Source organism: Leptonychotes weddellii, chromosome 1 (assembly GCF_054177405.1).
Source record: "Leptonychotes weddellii isolate Sample4059 chromosome 1, ASM5417740v2, whole genome shotgun sequence".
NCBI classification, from domain to species: Eukaryota; Metazoa; Chordata; class Mammalia; order Carnivora; family Phocidae; genus Leptonychotes; species Leptonychotes weddellii.
This window is the reverse complement of record NC_138369.1, coordinates 114,773,247-114,796,482: the sequence shown is the minus strand read 5'-3', so window position 1 is coordinate 114,796,482 and position 23,236 is coordinate 114,773,247. Positions and strand designations below refer to the sequence as shown.

General features: G+C 41.7%; 1 pseudogene; it reads left to right on the top strand.

Annotated features, from left to right (window-relative positions):
- Positions 1–14,401: 14,401 nt before the first annotated feature.
- LOC102734317 (large ribosomal subunit protein uL5 pseudogene) lies at positions 14,402–14,923 on the top strand (annotated as a pseudogene).
- The last annotated feature ends 8,313 nt before the right edge of the window (positions 14,924–23,236 follow it).

Below are 23,236 nucleotides of genomic sequence, written 5' to 3'. Positions count from 1 at the left end.
ATGAGAGGGGGGAGGGTCAGAGGGAGAAGCAGACTCCCTGCTGACCAGGGAGCCCGATGTGGGACTCGATCCCAGGACCCTGGGATCATGACCTGAGCCGAAGGCAGTCGCTTAACCAACTGAGCCACCCAGGCACCCGACATACACATATATTTTTTTTAACCGACTGAGCCACCCAGGCATCCCGGCTATATTTTTTTTAATCAAAAGGTACAAAAGACATAGACTCTCCTCTACCTGTGTCCTCAGCTGCCCCATTCTCCTCTTCAGAGATATTCTATGCTTCTATGAGTAATTATGTAGATATATCACTCCCCGCCACCCTTGCAACTTTCCTGATAAAAATGGTAACTCACACTATGGTGAGTTTTAAAAAGCATTCTCTTTGGAAACTAATTTTAAGATGTTTACTTTTGAACATTTTTATTTAAAATATCTTAGTAGCTAGTTTATACACACAGCTAGAAACTGAAACAATACAAAGGGGTGAAAAAAGCAGGGCGCCTGGGTGGCTCAGTCAGTTAGAGTCTGCCTTCGGCTCAGGTCATGATCTCAGGGTCTTGGGATTGAGCCCCAGGTTGAGCTCCCTGCTCAGCGGGGAGTCTGCTTCTCCCTCTCCCTCTGCCCCCTCCCATGCTCTCTCTCTCTCAAATAAATAAAGAAAATCTTAAAAAAAAAAAAAGAGTGAAAAAAGCAAGTCTCCCTCCCTCCAATCCTTGAAATTCCTTGGTTTCTCCACCCGATTGACCCACTCTTACCAGTTTCTTTTCTAACCTTCCAGAGATAGTTTTCTCAAGTAAAAGGATATATGTGTATCCCTTCCCCTACCTTTTTTTGTTTTTTGTTTATTTACACACAGGAACATACTGAACACGCTGTTTTGCACCTGACTTTTTTCACTCAACCATGTTATCTTGGCAATCATTCCATGTTGGTATGTGTAATTCTATATTATTCATTTTAACATCAGACAGAATTCCATTATATATATATATACCATAATTTATTTTACCGATTCTCTATACATAGACATTAAGTTGTTTTTAGTCTTCTGCTGGTATAAAGAATGTTGCAATGACTATTCTTTCCTGTATGCATATGTGACAGAGTTTTTATGCAGGATGGACTCCCAGAAGTGGAATTGCTGGGTCACAGGGTACATTCATTTCTTTCAATGGTCATTGCTAAATTACTCAGAGGTTGTACAATTTACATTCATCCATTAACATGTTTGGGAGTATACTTTTTCCTCCAAACATCACCAGCATAGAACTTTATCAAACTTCTGTCAAGATGGAGTTTTTATATAAGATGTTTTATTCATTCATTAGCTGTTTAGGCAGAGCCCCTGATTATGTTAACTGTACCATTAACGGCCTACCAGATCCAGGAGTATATTTTAGAGGCTCTAGACTCTGGATGACAAATCAAACTGAATCTTTGATCACTTAATTTATTGAGCACCTGCTCTAGGCCAGGCACTGAGAATACAAGGAGAAATGAGCTGTGGTTCCACTCAAGGCCTCTAACAGGTCCCACATTCTATGAAAATGGCTGCTAACACATTCCAGTTGCTACTTGGAGAACGGATCCCAAATGTTCACTTACGTTTGGCTTCCACCAAAGCTTGCAAAGATGTGGGCGGTTGGTTGTGCAATCCTTTCATTTAAAGTCTTTTATCTCCACTCTGGCATATGAATAAGACAGTCACAAAGAAAAGAGAAAGCATTTGGCACACCCAATAGGTGGTACTCCCATTTTAATTGCAGTATGCACTCTGGCTCTAGCCAGGGAACAGCTTCTAGGGTTTGTTTTGTTGGTAGGTGTGAGAAGGTGTTTCTTTTGTTCTGGTTCTTTGGCAGGTAGGGGGAGATCCAAGTTTTAGAAAAAAAATATATCAGAGACAGAGGACTCGTTAATTACAAAACCATCGGTCTTTGCAGATAATTCAAATAACTGCCATCTTCCAGCGCTACCTAAACAGACTATAAGAAAATCTGCATTTAAAATTACCGTTATGTTTGTTGACTTCTGATAAAAATGTCAAAAGTGCCCATATCCAGATGGAAAAACCCAAACATTGAAGAATTTGAGCATTAAACTGGGTCATAATTAGCCTATTGTACATAATCAGTACAATGAGGTGTGATTCTGGAGTCCAGCCTCCTTTCCCACCCTCCCTTTACCTCATATAGTTTGTATGGAATCATATTATGCCACTCTAAGATTACTCACTTTATCAACTGTCAGACTTTGATAAATTCACACAGGGATTGAAAAGCCTCTGATTTTACTCCTTGTACCATCAGTGGTGCAGCAAATCTGGGAATACATTTTCGGGGCTCTAGACTCTGGATGACAAAAGCAAGCAGAATAATTCACAAGCTAAACCTTTGATCATTTCGTATCGTTCCGTCAGCTGTTAGAAGCATCAAAGTCATTCCCACTGTGCCAACGGGGCTATAGTAAGAAACAAGGAGATCGCACTGCTCTGGGAAACTTTTTGGTGTCTATCCCCTGGGACATCTGAACAAAGAGATTATGAAGGATTTTATCCCTTCTGAAAGGGTCCTGAGTAACATTTGACAGTAAACTTTGTGAATGCAATTGCTAGTTTTTCCCAAGAAGCCTTGTTAAACAACTTTACCTAGGGCACCTGGGTGGCTCAGTTGGTTAAGCGGCTGCCTTCTGCTCAGGTCATGATCCCGGAGTCCCTGGATCGAGTTCCCTATCGGGCTCCCTGGTCGGCAGGGAGTCTGCTTCTCCCTCTGACCCTCCCCCCTCTCGTGTGCGCTCTCTCTCTCAAATAAATAAATAAAATCTTTTAAAAAAAAACCACTTTACCTAAAATTGCTCTACTTCACATCATTATCACTATGATCATAATCACAGCTGTTAACTAACATTTATTGAACTGTGGTTGTGGCAAACTGCTGACTCTGAGGTTACAATAGGAATAAGGCAAAGAAAATCAGAAAAAAATACACACTTTGACAAACATATAATGCAGATAAGGATTGAAAGAGAACAGAGAAATGAAAACAGTTGTACATAACTAGTAGTCATGTGTACATTTTTTAATATTTCGTTTTGTGCCATAAATTTGTTTTAACGATTATTATTTTTAAAAACTCATTTAAAATTTTACACCAGGAAAATAATTTTACAATCCTAAATTGGGATATCGATCTCCAGGTTAACATTTTGGTACATATTATTTTAGGCTTTTTCCTTTGCTTGAACTCTCTCTTTATCTACATGAGGATACAGATATAATTTTATATGTAACTACACTACCTTAATATATAATCATATACAGTTACACATAATTTTATTTATATAAATTTGATGTATAAAATATTTAATAAAATAACATACTATATAAGTACACATCCTGTTCTGAAATATGCATTTTTTTGCTTAATGTAATTTAAACAGGTTTCCATAGTATTATATATAGATTTACCTAATTTTTACAAAAATTATTGTTTACAAGAGGGATTAGCAAACTATAACCCGTGGGTTGGCCACATATTTTTGTAAATAAAGTTTTATTGGAACAGCCTATGCTTTTTTGTTTCCTGATTGTCTATGGTGGTTTTTGTGCTACAACTGCAGAATTGAGTAGTTACAAAAGGGACTTCATGACCCACAAGCCTAAAATATTTATTATCTGGCATTCTACGAAAAAGAAAGCCTTCAAATTTCAACGTCAGGATATTTCATAATTTCAGCAATTGTCTTTTGATTGACATGTCAATCATGTCTAATTTTCTGCAGTTATAAGTATTCATATAAACGATAGTTTTATCTTGAGTTATAAATATCTTGAATGTTTATGTCTTTGCGTCTTTGTGAATATTTATTGACATATAGAAGTTTAAAATTTTGGGGGTGCCTGGGTGGCTCAGTCATTAAGCGTCTGCCTTTGGCTCAGGTCATGATCCCAGGGTCCTGGGATCGGCCCCGGATCGGGCTCCCTGCTCAGCGGGAAGCCTGCTTCTCCCTCTCCCACTCCCCCTACTTGTGTTCCCTCTCTAGCTGTCTCTCTCTGTCAAATAAATAAATAAAATCTTAAAAAAAAAAGAATTAAAAAATTTTTTATATTGACATTGATATGAATACATCAATCTTTTCCTTTATGATTTTTGCCTTTAGTATCTTGCACAGAAACGTGGGTAATTCACTTTTGTTAAAATACCAACCCAGAGCTACTAGGGGCTGGAGGGTTTTGTTGGGGTTTTTTGTTTGTTTGTTTGTTTCAGAATATCTAACCCTCAGCTGTATTCTTCAATACTTGGATGGGTCTGTTTACCTTCTTTCCATTTACATCAGGAGAACCGCTCAAAACCAAAGCAGGCAGGGGATAGCGGCTGCCCACGGCTCAGCTGCCCTGTCCTGACTGTGCTCCAGGGGCTGGCGACTGAGTTGATCTTTCCAGGCTCTGGCTGAATTCCTTTATCTCCCTGCTAACTCCGAATTCTGACTGAAGCACCCAACTTGGGGCCTACCTGGCCTGGCTCTCCCCTCGGCCTCCCCGGGACTCTGCCTGTGCCCCCCAGCTAGTCAAATACACCTGCACTCTCAGAGTGCTAACCTCTAGGACTCCATACTTGCTCATGCCTTCCAACTTGTCTCACACCCTTACCTACAACTTTTTAACTCTTGGCTTGCCTTGTTTGTTGTGTGGTCACCAGCTTGGAAAGGCGAACAAAATTATTGCCCAATTAAATTCTTCTTCAAATAGTTCTCAGTGTATGGAGTTTGTATACATGTGTATTTTTTACTCAGGAAAAAAAAATCCATTATGTAAGAAAAATCCAATTAGCCCTCTGGAGTAATGCCTTGCACGTACTTTCAAATGCCTGAATTAAATCACAGCAAGCCTCAAATACCATCCAAGAAAAGGTCTGGGAGCACCAGGGAGAGAGGTGAGAAGGATGCATCTATATTAATAAAATTAACTCTTACAATTAGCTGTTTTTCTTTAAGTAATCTCTAAACCCAACATGGGGCTCAAACTCATGACCCCAAGACCCAGAGCCACATGCTTTACTGACTGAAATAGCCAGGCAGTCCTACAATTAGCTATTTTTTAATGATTCAGAAGACCTAGAGGTTGACACTACAGTATAATAATTTATAGGACAAAGTGGAATTTTCCTTAAATTTTTAAAAAATATTCTTTCTTGAAGTTTATGAGAATTTACTGTCACAAGTTTTATTGGTGCTAAGAATCCATTTCCTCATAAACAGTATAGAATTACCTTACAAAACAAAAATGCGTGGAATAACTTTTTTTCTGGTTTTGTTGTTGTTGTTTTTGGAATAGCTATTTCTAAAATGCAGTATTTATTTTCTTTTAACTTCTCTTTCATCATTTACAACTCTCTTTCATTGAACCTTTCCAGGAGGAATTTCCAATTCTCTTTGCAAACTAACAAACGTAACTTCAGAACACCCTGGAATTTGTGTAGAAGCATAGAGCCATTGCATTTTTTTCCTGAGAGAATTTAGCTATTATTTCTGTTACTTCTATTGGATTTTATTTTTTTTAAGATGTATTTACTTACTTGAGAGAGAGCGCGAGTGGGAGGAGGGGCAGAGAGCGAGGGAGAGAATCTCAAGCAGACTCCCTGATGAGCACAGAGCCTCACCTGGGGCGCAATCTCACAACCCTGAGATCATGACCTGAGCCAAAACCAAGAGTCAGATGCTCAACTGAATGAGCCACCTGGGCACCCCTACTTCTATTGAATTTTAAAGATGAGGAATAGCAAGTGACAATTCCTTATTATTTTCCCATTTAACTCCAGCCCTCCTTTTCTTGCCTTTTCCTAACATTGTGAAGTCAAAGCCTGGATTCTCCTCAATCATCTCCTTAGGTGTTGTATTAATTTTTTATTGCTGCTATAACAGAGTATCAAAAACTTAATAGCTTAAAACAGCACAATTTTTTTCTCTTACATTTCTGAAGGTCAGAGCCCAAAATCAGGTCTTAGGGGGAACAGATCAAGGGGCTTGTAGGGCTGTGTTTGTTCTGGAGGCTCAAGGGCAGAATCCATTCCTTGTCCTTTCCAGCATCTAGAGGCTGCCTGCATCCCTTGGTTCATGGTCTCACATCACTGTGTTCTGTTTCTGTCAACATATCTCCTTTTCTAAGTCTGACCCTCCTGCCTGTCTTATATGGATTCTAGTGCTCGCCCAGGTAAACCAGGATAATGTTCCAATCTTAACCTTAATCACATCTGCAAAGTCCATGTTGCCATGGAAGGTAATACATTCACAGACTTCAGGGATTAGGCTATGGACAACTTTAGGGGGACCATTATTCTGTCTACTAAAGATGGAGTTCTAATCTAGTCATCCACTTGATCTGCTTTATAATTTTGTTTAGATTAACACACTAACAGAAAAACACCATTAATATTCTCTGCCTTTAAAACTAAAGTATAGGGGTGCCTGGGGGCTCAGGTGGTTAACTGTCCTGCTCATAATTTCAGCTCAGGTGAGGATCTCATGGGTCATGGGATTGAGCCCTGCGCCGGGCTCTGAGCTCAGCAGGGAGTCTGAGAGTCTCTCCCTCTGCCCCTCCCCCCACTCTCTCTCTCTAAAACAAAAAAATAAATCTTTAAAAAAAATAAAATAAAACTAAAGTATAAACACAATAGCTATGCCCATGAAAAGAAAGAAAAGCAGAGATTAGGGCAAACATACTTGCGTAATGATCTAGTTCCATAATTATATAACCACATATCCTCTCTGCTAGTCCCCCACTTTCATACCTTGGCTCTGTCCATTCTCATATCTCCCATGCCTGGCCTTTAACTAGGATCTCCTTTTGGGCAGTAGGAACTCCCTGTTCTAGGGTCAACAAGCTCCCCTACATCCTTGAACACAGTTTCTCAAGATACAGTTCATGTCTCCCTATGATTAAACATTGGTTTTCCTGGGCACCTGGTGGCACAGTCAGTCAAGCATCTGACTCTTGATTTTGTCTCAGGTCTCTATCTCAGGGTCGTGAGATCAAGCCTCCCTCAGGCTCTGGGCTGTGCACTGGGCATGGAGCCTGCACGTTCTGTCCCTGTAGACCTCCATGGGTCCTGACCTCTCTCCTTTGTTTATTTTTTTTTAGTTTATTTTTTTAGTGAACTCTACACCCAATGTGGGGCTTGAACCCACAACTCCAAGATCAAGAGTTGTATGCTCTTCTAACTGAGCCAGCCAGGTGCTCCCCCACCCTTTTTTAAAGTGTATTAGTTTTTTTTTAGTAATTGACCTCTCTCCTTTAAAACTGCAATCCAAGGCTGGGGCTTTATCTGTGACCAGCTTTCCTGGTACTGGAAACCTCTTTTGTATTGTCTCAACTCTCTGAATGTTACCTGCGTCTAGGTTCCAGCAGTCACATTCACCCTGAGGCTGACAATTTATTGGGACCCTGAATTGTATAGGTTCACATATTGCCTGACTACTGTGTTCTGCCTGCTCGACTGAACATTCTTCCCAGTACCAACAGCTGGATCTTTATCCCTGGCACCTGTCCAACAAAGTAGACTGGTCCAGCTTCAGTTCAGTCTAGCTCACCAAGCTGCAGTGAACTTCTCTGTGACCAGCTATGAAATGAGATACAGTAATATCCCACCCCCCTAGCTTTCTACCACTCTCTCACCCCGTTCAAACTAGATCTTCCATCTCCCTTTGTTCCCAGTCCCTTAATATCTACCGTGCTGCACAGATGCTCTACTTCCTTGCATCACTCCTTCACTGCTCCAGAACATTCCAACCATTTTAGATTCTCTCGTGTCTTGGTTTCTCTGCCATATTCTCTCTGCCAGTATTCCAAACTTACTTAGTCCCTGGGGTAATCATTAAGACCATTTATAAAACTTTCAGTTCTCTTCCCTCCAGCTACCTGGTAGGATCTTACTTCTCCATTCCTCTACTTTGGCCAGTGAAATGTGAATAATTTTGAGGAGTCATATGTCCAGGTAGAAACTTTAAGAGATAATGCTCCCTTTGTCGTGTTTTCTTTCCTTTTGCCTATATGACAAGGAACACTCTCTGAAGTGGCCCCAAACTGACCTACAATGGATGTAGCAACAGGAGAAATAAATCCCTGTTGTTTTAAGCCTTTGAGATTACAGGTTTGTTTGTTATTATAGCATAACCTAACCTATCCTGAAAGAAACCAGCCCTACCATCTATTTTCTCAGTGCTGTTCTCAGTCTGTGATGCACCTGGTTGTTTTGCCTGACTGGCATTCCTCTGAAAACCCACTTTGGGCCCATGTGATTCATGACTTTAGGGGTGAGTTTATGATCAAGATTCAGGCAATCAAACTGTCCCAGCCCCTTGGCCCCAGTGATTAGTCCAACGTGGGGCACCTTACCCAAACTGGGCCAATTATAGTCTATACTAGGATTTGGCTGGAAAAATTGGGAAAGAAGGGCTCTTTTTGTGTGGGCTTACTAAAGCAGGTAGACTATGTCCTTTGGCGCTGTCAGTGGCTATCTAGGAAAGCAGAGCCAAACAATGGAGAGAAACATACTTTTGATGACAATTGTTTGATTTAGCTATGTCTTAAGAATCTTTAGACTTTCTTTGGACTTTCCTGTTATTTAAGCCAATCGATTACCTTTAGACTCTACTCTAGTTTGAGTTGGGATTTCCGTCAATTGCAACTGAAAAAGTGCTGACTGAAATAGCTTGAAGCATTAATGGAAACATCAGGAAACTGTAGAATTTTTCCTTCCATTTTTATGCTACAGAATATCTACTGAATTCTCACTGCGCTCAGCAGTCTTTTGTTCAGCTTTATTTACTCCCTATTACATTCCTCATGGTGCTTATTTACCAAACACTTTCTACTCTCCTTAATTCCTTTCTCACTCTCCAAGGTGAGTTGGAGAAATCAAATTCATCTATCTTGAGCTTCCTCCACTTTAACCCCATTCCTATGTATTTTCATCTATCCATCTCTTTCCAAGATAACCACATCACTCATTCCTCCGCCGGTGGCTTTTGTGTCGTGGCTTTCCTCTGATACATTTGACCACTCCCATGCCTCCTCTTCCTTGTACTGCAGCCTGGGAACAGCTATTCATAGCCTCTACCTTTCTTTTCTTGCAGTACAGATCCCTGATATCTTTGGCTGTATCTGCCAAATAGCTCTCAAATCTATGTATTCCATAGATACATATTGGCCTGCTAGATGTTTGCATTCACATGTCCCAGGTGGGAATGTTCTTCAAACTTGACATGTCCAAAAGTGAAATTATTCTGCTTTTCCAAAATTCAAGCTCTGAGTTATTCCAGGCCATCCCAGGGACTCTGCTTGGTACCCTCAGGTCCAGTTAGTTGCTCTGTCCTGTCCGTATCACCTTACAGTGCCTCTCCAAATTATACCCTCCTTACTACAAACACAGTGACTAGTTCTGACTTTTATTACCTGGTTTTTATACTCATGCAATCATTGCCTCAGTTTCCCTTACGTGATCAGACTCCAGAAGGCCAGAAACAAAATGATGTAGAAAAATACACATTAAAGTAAGTTTTAGGTTGCTACTTCTTGTCCAGGTGCATACATCAGTTCAGGTCTCTCAGCTGAATGCCTGCTAGAGATCTGTCAGTCACGAGTTGAGTCTCAGTATTTCCTATCCCCGATGACATCCTTGGCACACTTGGAAACAGTACATCTTATGCTCAGTGAACATTGCTGTAAAATTCTTTTGTAGTACTCATGGATCCACTGCAAATGTTGAACATGCTATTGTGAAAGGTTTCCAGAACTCATGCAACATCACTGTTTTCTTAGAGCGTTCCCCCAGCCTTGTCCCAGACTCTTTGATCTTCTTGTTCCACTACCATCCTTTTGTATCACAGCTAAAAATATGCAACATGATATAAGGCTCAAATACAAATACATAAACCTGGAAGAATCAGCCACAGCAGCAATAATCTTCCCAGCCTCCCACCTGTCTTCCTTTTAGCTCATTCTCTTCAAAAGATGCTTCCAGTTCCTTTCCTGAAGGGCAGCAAGGATCACAGTACCCCTCTTTAAAAAGTTTAGTTGCTCACACTAACTACAGGATCCAATCCAAACTCACTGGCCTGGTGTCTTAGACCATTTGGGCTGCTAAAACAAAAATACCGTAAACTGGGTAGCTTATAAACAACAGAGATTTATTTCTTGTAGTTCTGGAGGCTGGGAAGTTTAAGATCAAGGATTCAACAGGGTCGGTTTCTTCTGAGGCCTCTCCCCTTGGTTTGTAGATGGCCATCTTCTATCTCTGTGTGTATATGTATCTGTGTCCAAACTTCCTCTTCTTGTAAGGACATTAATCATATTGGATTAGGGCCCACCTTAAAGACCTCATTTTCACTTAATTACCTCTTTGATGAGTACTCACCAATATGCTGGTTTTTAAAAGATAGATTTCACTTAACTAGGCAGAGATAGGGGATGCTGTGAGGATGTCATTTTGTGAGCAAAGCCCAGGGGCAAGGAAACTTCAGGGAATGCTGTGTGGCCAGTTTGGCTGGCCACAGAACCAGGTGATGGATGGATAGGCTGTGTTATGGGTTGAACTGGGTTCCCCCCAAATTTATATGTTGAAGTCCTAATCCCTGGTACCTCAGAATGTAACTGTATTTGGAGATAAGTTCTTTTTTATTTTATTTATTTATTTATTAGAGAGAGAGACAGAGACAGAGACAGAGCATGCGCAGGGGAGAAGGGCCGAGGGAGAGGGAGAAGCAGGCTTCCCGCTGAGCAGGGAGGCCAATGTGGGGTTCGATCCCAGGACCCTGGGATCATGATCTGAGCCGAAGGCAGACGCTTAACCAACTGAGCCACCGAGGCGCCCCTGGGGATAAGTTCTATAAAGAGGTAATTAGCGGACAGCCCCACCTCTGCCATCCTACCTACCACTCCCTTGCGGTGTATTCAATAAACTTCTATCCCCCCCAAAATAACTAACTAAATAAAGAAAACAGTACTTAAGTTAAAGTGAGGTCCCTAAGGTGGGCCCCCATCCTAATCCTAGCTATCTTTCATGAAGTCTTTGCAAACACTGAATTAGTTAATACTGAACCATTGCTACTAAAGAAAATACAGGGTTACGTTCCCACGAGCCTCTGGTCACAACATCTTCGTCAACCGATTAATATATAATCTTTTTATGTGTGTTTCTGTTTAAAGGTGTTTCATGTAATATATATTGTTGATTCATTAACATTGAACTCACAGCCAACAGCACTATAACACATGCCTGAACACCGCTCAGGCAATGCATGGGTCTGTTTCTGTAGGGCACATTGTAGCTTCTCGTGCTTGGGAACACTAGGCAGCACTTCACCACTGTGCTTGGGGGCCATCTTAAATGGCAAAATCACCAAGAAAAATCACAAAAATGCAAAACCGTAGCCCAAAATAGACCTAAAGATTACTTGTTTACAGCATGGGCTGAAGCAAGAAGGCAAAGTATCACCATGTTTAAACTCAGCTGAGAACATGCCCGTCAGGTGACTCAAATTGTTCATTGCACCGCGCAGGTTCACGAATGACTGGGAAAGTGCTGTGAGTATTCATTCGGGGATTACAAACAAATTCTAGCAAGTAGATGAATTTGCAAATATGGGATCTATAAATAATGAGGATCAACTATGCTATTAATTTCATTTTACAGATAAAGAAACTAAGACTCAAAGCGGTTAAAATCTTACACAAAGTTACAGTTTGTGAAATTGGCACAGCCGGGATTCAAACTCCACTTTGTAGAAGAGGGAGATGTTTTTCACCTATCCTGAATCAGGATAGGATAAAGAGAGTTGAGGAAATCAGTCAAGCACATTAACACAGAGGCTACAAATAGCAAACAGTCTTTACAGAAACTTGCCAATTACAGGAAGCGTGCTTTCTGGGAATGGCAAAAGATATTAGTGATGAGCAGTTTCACACTTTAATCAAAGAGGATGGTTGTTAGAAGTACAGTACTAATATATTTATCTGATGGCCCTAGAGCCCAATTGACCAAAATCCATAGCCTTCATTTCTGCAGGGTTTATGTTGTCATCTTCTCAATACAATTCTGCTTAAAAAAATAAAAGAACATTCACACCCAGGCATTATGGGATATACAAAAGCATAATCGGGGCCATATTATAATAGAGCAAATCAAGGAATTTGTTGTGAAGTCTATAAGGGGGTTTCATGCACCAAAAGCTTACTATATCACAGTAAGCCGTTTTTTAAAAAAGCATTTATTCATCTAAAAAAAATCTATCAAGCTGCCACCATGTATTGAATGTTAGGTTAGGTACTCAACATCAGTGGTCAATATGAAATCGCTTCTGCCTTGGCCATATTCACAGCATAGTACCTGAGATGTGTATAGAATAATTGTGTGTGCCCTTGTGTGTGAACTCCTTGGCAGTTCCTCTCCCTCCAAACCTAATGCATCTGTAGATTTGCGCAGCTGAGAGCCTCCCAGGAGAACTCAAACCATCTCCCTTAGGCCTGAGATACATGCAACAAATGGGTTGATCTGGGGATATCAGAAGTCAAATTACAAAGCAATTTCAAGACACCCAAGAGGCAAAAAGGAGTCAGGAATGATAAGTGAGGGCAATAAGAGATTCTAGGAGTCCTAGGGAAATGGTGGCCTGGGCCACTTTGGAAGGACTCTTTCTCGAATCCATCTTCACTGAGCCACCACATGTTCCTGATTTTCTTACCGTGTCACCGACCTCCCCCTTTTGGAACTCACCTCTTTCCAGACTCTATATAAGAGTCAGTCCTCAAGTCTCTTTTCTATCTCTTACTCCCTAAGTGATCTCATTCAATCTCTGGTTTTAAAGTCAGTCAAGGCACCAACAGGAAACAGATGGCACTCAAATTAAGGTAATTCAAGCAGGGTCCAATAAAGGACTGTTTATAAAAGTGTAAGGATATCAGTACTCTGAAGCTAGTGAGGGGAGGAGCTGTCCCCAACCATGGTCCTACAGGGGTGAAGCGGGGAAGCAGTTATTGCATCTGGAGAGAGATAGCTGTGTGCAGACCTGCCTGACAGGGGCCATGAATTTTCATGGAGGGACTCAGGCAACTAAGGGGGCAGTGTAGGGAGGGAGCTGGGGGGAATAAAGTATCCCGTCTTACTCTCCTCCCTTCTGGTCTGAATCCAGCCAGAAACCAGAAGGTTGGAGTCCATCCACTTAATCCATACTGGTTAGTCGGTACGGAGGCAGAGAGAAGGGTGGAGAGGCAAGGAGAGAGAATTTGGAAGGCCTACAAAGATATCCAGGACACTATTCTATGGTGAAGACCCCCAAGTTTGTAAGCTCCAACCCTAACCTTTCGAGTTGAGTCATGATGGCCTACTTGGGCATCTCCACCTGAATTTTCACTGGATTTTCCCCTGCCACAGCCTGGTCCCCTCCTAACCCATTCCTTTCCCACTCCCCTCCAGCTTTACCACCATTCACTTTGTTGCTTCGGCCCCAACCTAGCTTTCATCCCTGCATCATTTATTTCTCTTACACCCAATCCCTGAGCGAGTTCTGTCAGCTCCACTTTGAACAAGTGTCCAAAATCTGGACACTTCTCATCACCTCCACAGCTTCCATCCCAGTTCGTGCCCACAGCATCTCTTGCTTGTATGACTCCAAAGACTACTAACTGGTTTCCCCACCCCTCCCCTTACTCCCACCAGGGTCTATTCTACTTTTGGCCCCACAAGGTCCCTACAGTCAGTGTCTAATTCGGTACTCTGTTTACATTTTCTTCCCAGCAGCTATCTCCACCTAAATGCCTGTTATATGTTTATTCCTTTATCTCTTTCTCATTTTCTCTGTTAAAGTGTAAGCTTCATGAAGGCAGGGATCTTCTTGTCTACTGAGTTGTCCCCTCAGTTGAATAGGCTATTTCTTGTTTTTTTTTTTCTAAAGATTTTATTTATTTATTTGTCGGGTGGGGGGAGAGAGAGAGAGCACAAACAGGGGGAGCAGCAGAGGGAGAGGGAGAAGCAGGCTCCCCGCTGAGCTGGGAGCCCGACACGGGACTCGATCCCAGGACCCTGGGATCATGACCTGAGCCGAAGGCAGATGCTTAACTGACTGAGCCACCCAGGTGTCCCAAATAGGCTATTTCTTGAATGAAAAAATGGATAATGCTTCTGTGGAAGATGCTGTGAAGAGAATGAGAAGACATGCGCAGACTAGGAGAAAATGTTTGCAAAAGACAAATTTGATTAAAAAAAAAAAAACTCTATTATCCAAAATGTACATAGAACCTTTAAATTTCAACAACAAGAAAAACAAACAACTTGATTTTAAAAATGGGCAAAAGTCCTGAGCAGACTGCATCACCAGAGAAGATATACAGATATTTTCCCCATTCTCCATCATGGCACAAGATCAGGATGAAAAAAGAGAATCCCATGTGGGAACTTTGCATCCACAAACTGCCACAATGCCTGTGTTGAGAGAGTAGAGACAGACTGATCCTGGTGACCAAGGTGCTGGAGCAGCGCACAGGCCAAACCCCTGTGTTCTCCAAAGCTAGATATACCTTCAGAACCTTGGGCATCAGGAGAAATGAAAAGATTGCACAGTCCATGTGGCCAACACAGAAGAAATTCAAGAGGAAGGTCTAAAGGCATGAGTGAATGAGTTAAGAAAAATAACTTCTCAGATGCTGGAAACTTTGGTTTTGGGATCCAAGAACACATTGATTTGGGAATCAAGTATGACCTAAGCTTTGGTATCCGCGGCCTTTATCCCTACATGGTGCTGAGTAGGCCGGGTTTCAACACTGCTGACGACAAGCACAGGACGGGATGTATTGGGACCAAACAGAATTAGCAAAGAGAAGGCTCTGTGTTGATTCCAGTAGAAGTATGATGGGATCATCCTTTCTGGCAAATAAATGCCTGTCTCTATCCAGTCCCATAACATTTTTTCAAAGGAAAAAAAAATAAGATATACAGATGGCAGATAAGCATATGAAAAGATGCTGACATCATATGTCATTAGGGAATTACAAATTAAAACAAGATATCATGGGGCACCTGGATGGCTCAGTTGGTTAAACATCTGCCTCTTGGTTTCAGTTCAGGTCATGATCTCAGGATCGTGAGATCAAGCTCTGCGTTCGGCAGAGTGTCTGCTTGAGATTCTCTCTCCCTCTCCTTCTGCCCTTCCCCCACCCCACTCTCTCTCTCTGTCTCTAAAATAAAAAAATAAAAAAATAAATGAGATATCACTACATACCATTAAAATGGCCAAACTCCAAAGCACTGCCCACAGAGAATGTTGAGAGGGACGTGGAGCAACAGGAACTCTCATTATTGCTTTTAAGAATGCAAAATGGTACAGCCACTTTGGGAGACAATTTAGTTGTTTCTAACAAAACTGAATATACTCTTACCATATGATCCAGCCATTGTGCTCCTTCAAATTTACCCAAATGAGCTGAAACTTAAGTCCACACAAAACTTGCACACAGATGTTTATAGCAGTTTTAGTCTTAATTGCCGAAACCTGGAAGTAACCAAGATGTCCTTCAGTAGGTAAATGCATAAATCAACTGTGGTACATTTTGACAGTGGAATTTATTCAGTACCAAAAAGAAATGGGCTATCAAGCCATGAAAAAATATGGAAGAACCTTAAATGCATATTACTAAGTGAAAGAAGCCAATTTGAAAAGACAACATACTGTATGATTCCGGCTATATGACATTCTGGAAATGGCTAAACTATGGAGAAAATGAAAGGATCAGTTGTTGCCAGGGGTGGGAGGGAGGGATAAATAGGTAGCATACAGAAGATTTTTAGGGCAGTGAAACTATTTTGTACGATACTATAAATGGTGGGTATGTGCCAATATACATTTGTCAACACTCAGAGAATGTACAACGCCAAGCGTGAACCCTCATGTAAACTATGGACTTTGATGGCAACAAATTTACCCTTCCAGTTTGTGATGTCGACAGTGGGGGAGACTATGCATGTGTTGGAGGAGGAAGTATGTGGGAACTCTCTGTACTTTCTGCTCAATTTTGCTAAGAACCTAAAACTGCTCTAAAAATAAAGTCTAGGGGTGCCTGGGTTGCTCAGTCGGTTAAGCGTCTGCCTTTGGCTCAGGTCAAGATCTCAGGGTCCTGGGATCGAGGCCCATGTCGGGCTCCCAGCTCCAGCGGGGAGCCTGCTTCTCTCTCTCTCTCCCTCTGCATCTCCCCCAGCTTGTGCACGCACTCTCTCGCTTATCCTTTCTCCGTCTCAAATAAAAAAATAAAATCTTAAAATAAAAATAAAAATAAAGTCTATTTAAAAAGAAAAGAAGAGTATGTATAGAGACCCTGAAGAAAGTAATCTGTACCCTGAAAAATCCTGGTTTGGTGCTCTTGTAAGAATGAGTACATAGTGGGGACCTGGAAGGGGGAGATGGGAAGGTGCTCCTTCTGCAGCTCCAAATAAAAAACCCATAGTCCAGCTTGGGTTACAAACCTACTTCCTGACTTACTCAGGGGAATGGACTACAAGAAAGGTCATCAGATTCACTTGCCAGGGCCTGGGCTGATCAGTCAGTGGACACCATTGGGGCCATCCCCAAGGCTGAAATCCTGATACATCCCTATATATTGTTATATAACCACTGCTGGAATCCCCTTAGTACCTGTCTGCTGCCCATTACCTTGGCCCATGCCATGTCCCCTGGACCTCCCCTCTTCATCCAGCTACTAAAAGAGAAACTCCACAACCCTGCTTGGCTGCTATGGCTGACTTGCCATTTGATCAATTGGGCTACCCCTTAACAGTTGTTAAATATTCTGACCAAGGTCAGCTTCATGAGTGTGCAACCTGTGCAACCGAAAAGGCCCTACACTTAGTTTAATGCTTGGTTGTCACCATCTTGAAATTTTTTTTTAAGATTTATTTATTTGAGAGAGAGAGAAAATGGAGGGGAGAGGGAGAGGGAGAGAGAGTTTTAAGCAGACTGTGCAGAGAGAACCGGACACAGGGTTAGATCACACAACCTTGAGATCACGGTGTGAGACAAAACCAAGAGTTGGATGCTCAACAGACTGCGCCACCCAGGCTCCCCACCATCTTGAAATTCTTAATAAATTTTGAACAAAGGCCTTGCATTTTCATTTTCACTGGGCCTCAAAAATTATGCAGCCTGTTTTGATTTTGCCTTTCATCCCTGGAAATGGGGTATTAGGGTTACATGGTTGAAGTAAGGGGAAAGCTAGAACAGAGCAGACGTAAATGCTGGACACACTAATATTAAATGTCACTGAGCATGTACACTTGCAATTTGAGGGATAAATGAAGTCCTTGGGACAGTTCAAGGGAGGAGGCTCTTAGAAGTAATAAGCCCTTAGGGCACCTGGGTGGTGCAGTCAGTTAAGCAACGGACTCTTGGGCTTGGCTCAGGTCCTGATCCCAGGGTCATGATCTCAGACACATAAGATCAAGCCCCATGTCAGGCTCAGCGCAGAGTCTGCTTGGGACTCCCTCTTCCTCTCCCTCTGTTCCTCCTCTCCTCGCTTGCTCTCCCTCTAAAATAAGGAAATAAATAAATCTTTTTAAAAGAAGAAGAAGAAGAAGTAGTAAACCCTAATACAAAGCTCTAAAAAATACTTTCAGAAATTGGGAGGATGGTTGGAGTGGGATTGAATGGGAAGAGACATATGGGAACTGAGTGGGTTGATTGTGGTGTTTTATATCTTGATAGAAATTTATATGCATTTTTCAAAACTCAGCAAACAGACATTTAAGATTTGTGCATTTTATTTGTAAATATTACATCAAAAGAAATATTGAACTATAGTTAATGATGTGCATGATGAAATATTTAGGAAGTATACTCATGCTTGTAATTTTGATGTTTAAATGCATCAAAAATTAGATGGCTTGGGCGCCTGGGTGGCTCAGTCGTTAAACGTCTGCCTTCAGCTCAGGTCATGATCCCAGGGTCTTGGGATCGAGTCCCACATCGGGCTCCCTGCTCCGCGGGAAGCCTGCTTCTCCCTCTCCCACTCCCCCTGCTTGTGTTCCCTCTCTCTCTGTTGAAAAATAAATAAAATCTTAAAAAAAAAATTAGATGGCTTAAGGTAGGACAAGAGGACAGATATATGGATGGATGGATGGATGGATAGATAGATAGATAGATAGATAGATAGATAGATAGATAGATAGATAGACGGTAGATGAAAACGTATGTTATAAGGCCAGTAGAGTAGAATGGTAATGACTCTGGGTGATGAATATATAGGTTTCCACTGTAAAATTCTTTCAACTTCCTATGTCTGAACTTTTTCATATTAAAATGCTGAGGAAAAATACTTTCAGAAGAAACAGGCAGCTTCCATTTGTTTTTGAGATTTGCTAGGGCCCCACATTTTTATGGACTTGACAGTTATTGTGAGACAGAGCACCTAAGCAAGGCACTAAATTGTATTTTGCTTAAATTAAAAACTCAAAGATGCTCGTTTCAGATCTCACAATCTTTATGTTTATGAAGAATGCTTGTAAATGGGAGATTGCTTGTGTTCCTCTTAAAGCCATTTAGCACCTGTATGAGCCTAAGAACCCGAAGTCCTCAGAATGATCTCTAATGCATGGAGTGTACGCTCTCAGCAGTGTTTTTCCTCTTTTCTTGACGTCAGTTGCCATTTGTAAGGGTTGCCAAGGTAATGACCAGACACATCTAAAGACAAGCCTACAAGAAAGGACAGCATACTTATTTTTTTCCCTTTTAGCATCAAATATATTTAAAATTCATAACACATTCAGTTTGATGAAATTCTACTTCACAGAGAACCAAACTTCACAGTACAGAAAAGAACTCCCCCCTCCCTTGTCCTTGCAGCTCTGCCTTAAAAGACTGGATCTGTTAAAAAAACTCCACGTAGACATTTATATATGCCACAGTTTGTTTGTTTTTTTTTCTGGGGGAAAAAATGTGAGGTGCGGTTGTGTTTCATAAAATCATCTTGGTAAAGTCAATAGAAAGATCTAGTTTGCCTCAAAGGCAGGCATGGGAAAAATTGGGATCTGTTCAAAAAAGGAATATTTCATGTTCCTTGTAAAGTAGTTGATTTTTAAAAATGTCTTAAGAAATAATACTGGGGGTTATCAATCAACATGGTTAATTAATATGTTTCTAATGGGATAGACATGTTACATTATACTAATTCTATCAATACAAGTATAAGTTTTACAACTTTACACATTAACAAATATGTCTTCATTTTGTGGCAGTAAGTAAACCATTCTGGATTGAGGAGAAACCCCATCACAGTTGAACTGAATTTCATTCTGTTTTGAAATGCACTCAATCTAATATTAGAAAATCAAGCTCTCTCCTGGGCTTCGATATTCTATTTCTGTTGGTGGCTCTTTCATTTCAAAATAAGTTCTTACTATTGTATACTCTTAAGTATGTATGTTTTGGTGTCATTGAAATTCGTTTATTTACATTTCAGATGAAATTAAAAACAGTGAGCAAAAGCTGTTTTCTAAGGAAATCCTCTGCAAAATGCAGATGTCGTTTTATGTCTGAACAAACATTTAAAAAATGTTTATATGAGATATAGAGACTTTTTGTTCTTGAGCATGCTTGCCTCGAGGATGCCAACCATAGAAGATCAGAAATATATCTTGTCCTCAAACATCCTTAGATTCTCTTAATAGCCCATTGTGAATTTGATGATCAAATATATTTACCTTTTTGGGGATAATGTCTATTTTCAGCCTGAACCACTTTTTTTTTTTTAAGATTTTATTTATTTATTTGAGAGAGAGAGAATGAGAGACAGAGAGCATGAGAGGGAAGAGGGCAGAGGGAGAAGCAGACCCCCTGCTGAGCAGGGAGCCCGATGTGGGACTCGATCCAGGGACTCCAGGATCATGACCTGAGCCGAAGGCAGTCGCTTAACCAACTGAGCCACCCAGGCACCCAAGCCTGAACCACTTCTTGAGCAGAAGATTCCATAAATTTGTACCAAGTGTTTCAGATTGTAGCATACCTCTTTTCAAACTTCAAATCATGTGCCCTTTTGGTATAGAGTTTGATGGAAAATTCTGTCTCCATTCACACAGTCCACTCCTTTCCTCACTTCATGGGGCTGAGTCATACTCCTTTCCTGAGTCTCCACCACAGGCCCACAACTCAGAGTCCAAACCCCTGGAGGTCGTTCTCTCGCCTTTGGTCATTTTGGAATTTCTGCTTTGGAGCTTCCGCAGTTCCCTTATGTCCTCCTTGCAAGTAAACACCATTTCATGGAGTGTGAAAATGGATTTCAGTTTGACTCTTAAGACAAATGAGTGGATTAATAAATGTTGAATGGTAATGTCTTCATGGGGTGGAAACTCCTGGTGTGGGAAATGGGTACGAGAGGGGAAAAGTACAATTTGAAATACCCACAGGGTTGTGTTAGCATTCTCAAAACTGAGCCACCCAGGCACCCTATTTTGCTTGAATTTTAAGGGTAAGAAACATCCATAAGTGAATCCCTCATGGGCAATTTTATGACAGTTAATCAGTCAATGACTATCGATGGAGCCCCTGCCTTGGTGCCTGGCACCGCAGTAGGATATTACATTATTTGTGCCTTCCTGGGATTGCCCCAAGTATCAAGCTTCAGAGCCCACGTAAAGAAAACCAGGATGGGGCGCCTGTGTGACTCAGTTGGTTAAGCGACTGCCTTCGGCTCAGGTCATGATCCTGGAGTCCCTGGATCAAGTCCCGCATCGGGCTCCCTGCTCGGCAGGGAGTCTGCTTCTCCCTCTGACCCTCCCCCCTCTCATGTGCTTGCTCTCTCTCATTCTCTCTCTCTCAAATAAATAAATAAAATCTTAAAAAAAAAAAAACAAAAAACCAGGATGACTTTCTGATGCAGGCACAATCTGCCCCTCCCTAAGTTCTATCCCTCACAGATTCTTTCTGGCTTTGGGTTCTCTTTTCTAGCTCTTCTTTTTTTTAAAGATTTTATTTATTTATTTATTTGACAGTGAGAGCAGGAACACAAGCAGGGGGAGTGGAGGAGGGAGAAGGAGAAGCAGGCTTCCCGCCAAGCAGGGAGCCCGATGCAGGGCTCCATGCGGGGCTCCATGCGATGCAGGGCTCCATGCGATGCAGGGCTCCATGCGATGCGGGGCTCCATGCGATGCGGGGCTCGATCCCAGGACCCTGGGATCATGACCTGAGCCAAAGGCAGATGCTTTACCACCGAGCCACCCAGGCGCCCCTTTTCTAGCTCTTCTTGCAGTGACCTGCTCAGACCTCCTGTCTTGCTTCAGGGGCACCAGCTCTGCACCTCCACAGCCCACTTGCCTGGTATGCTTCATTCTGGCAAGCTTTCCCACTAAGAGAGCCTCTCCCCCCTTGCCCCAGACTCCTGCTTCTCCCTCTGCCCCTCACCTTGCTCGTGCTCTCTCTCACTCTCTCTCTCTTTCCCTCTCTCTCAAATAAATAAATAAAATCTTTTTTAAAAAAAAGTTGGGGGGAGTTACTGAACAGAACTCAGAGCATTAATACTGGAAGCAGTGGAGTTGAGAGCCATGTGAACTTGAGCAAGTTACTTAACAATTCTGAATCTGTTTTCTCTTCAGTAAAATAGAGGTGATAGTGCTCACTTCCTTGGGTTATTGGAGGGATTAAATAAGATCATATACAGAAAGAACCTTACACATAATGGGCTTTTAAAATGATGGTAGCCATTATTTTTTTTTAAGATTTTATTTATTTATTTGTCAGACAGAGAGAGAAAGAGCACAAGCAGGGGGAGTGGCAGGCAGAGGGAGAAGCAGATTCCCCGCTGAGCAGGGAGCCCAATGCGGGGCTCTATCCCAAGACCCCGGGATCATGACCTGAGCCGAAGGCAGACGCTTAACGACTGAGCCACCCAAGCGTCCCAAGATGGTAGCCATTATTATTTTGAGATTACTTCTGAATTACTGTCTGTAATATTTGTCTGGAAGCCTGAGCCTAGGTTTAAAAAAAAAAACACAAAAAAACAGAACAGCAACAAGGAAATAAATCTGTTTGGCCCACAGAAGTTTAAAGTGAAAATGAAGATAAATAGCCACTCTATTTATCTAAGCTTCTCATTTTTATGCATACTCACTCAGGAACATGTATGAAATGCTTTCTATTTGCCAGGCATTGTGCTGGCAATATACAGCTTGAGTAGATGTCCCTCTCCTCCAGGGACTTGCAATCTAGCCAAAAAGAGAAACATGTAAATAACCGTTTAGCGATATGTGACAAATATTGAAAGGGTCATATTGCTGTGAGAAGCCCTTGACTCTGCCTAGAAAGGTCTGGAAAGACCAAATCCCTGTTTTCAGTTCCCTGTAGAAGCAGTGAGGTAAAGAGGAAAGCTTTTACACTGTCATCTAGCCAGGGTTGAAAACTGGTGGCTTATGGGCCATATTAGGACCACAAACTTGTTTTGTTTTGGTCCATACAGATTTTTTTTTAAGATTTATTTATTTATTTTTAGAGAGAGAGAGTGTGTGTGTGTGTGTGTGTGTGTGTGCCCACAGTGGGGAGGAGCAGAGGGAGAGAGAAGGCCCTGAGCAGAGTCTCCAGTGAGCACAGAGCCCAGTGCAGGGCCACTCTCAAGACCCTGAGATCGTGGCCTGAGCCGAAATCAAAAGCTGGATGCTTAACCAACTGAGCCACCCAGGCACCCTGGTCCATACAGGATTTTAAAAATCAAGATTATCTCACATGAAAGTCCAGAATTATGGATTTTCTGAAAAATTACAAGATTTGGAAATTTTGGACCCAAATCAACTGGATCTAGACTAGCTGCTTTCACTTTGTTTTATAACCAAACCACTTGACCCATCTGTTTGACCTACTCAGCCTCCATAGGCATTTGAGATTTCAATGTTTCAACCAGGCATACTTGGCCCGAAATCCCACTTTACCCCTAACTAATTGTATTGCCTTCATTGGTTGACTTTCCATTACCTGTCTCTTAAATGGGATCCATACCACCACCTTTTCCTCTTACAGAAAATGGATTCTAGAAGAGCATGGATTTGAGCAGCATTTTTCAAAATGTGGGTAACAAACACTGTTTGTCAGTATCACCAATAACAGTGCTTCTAAAAATTTACCTGCACATGAGTCACCCAGGGATTCTGTAGACTGTGCTCTTTCAAAGCCTTAGAGCTGTGTCATCGAGCACAATCCAATACAGCAGTCACTAATCATG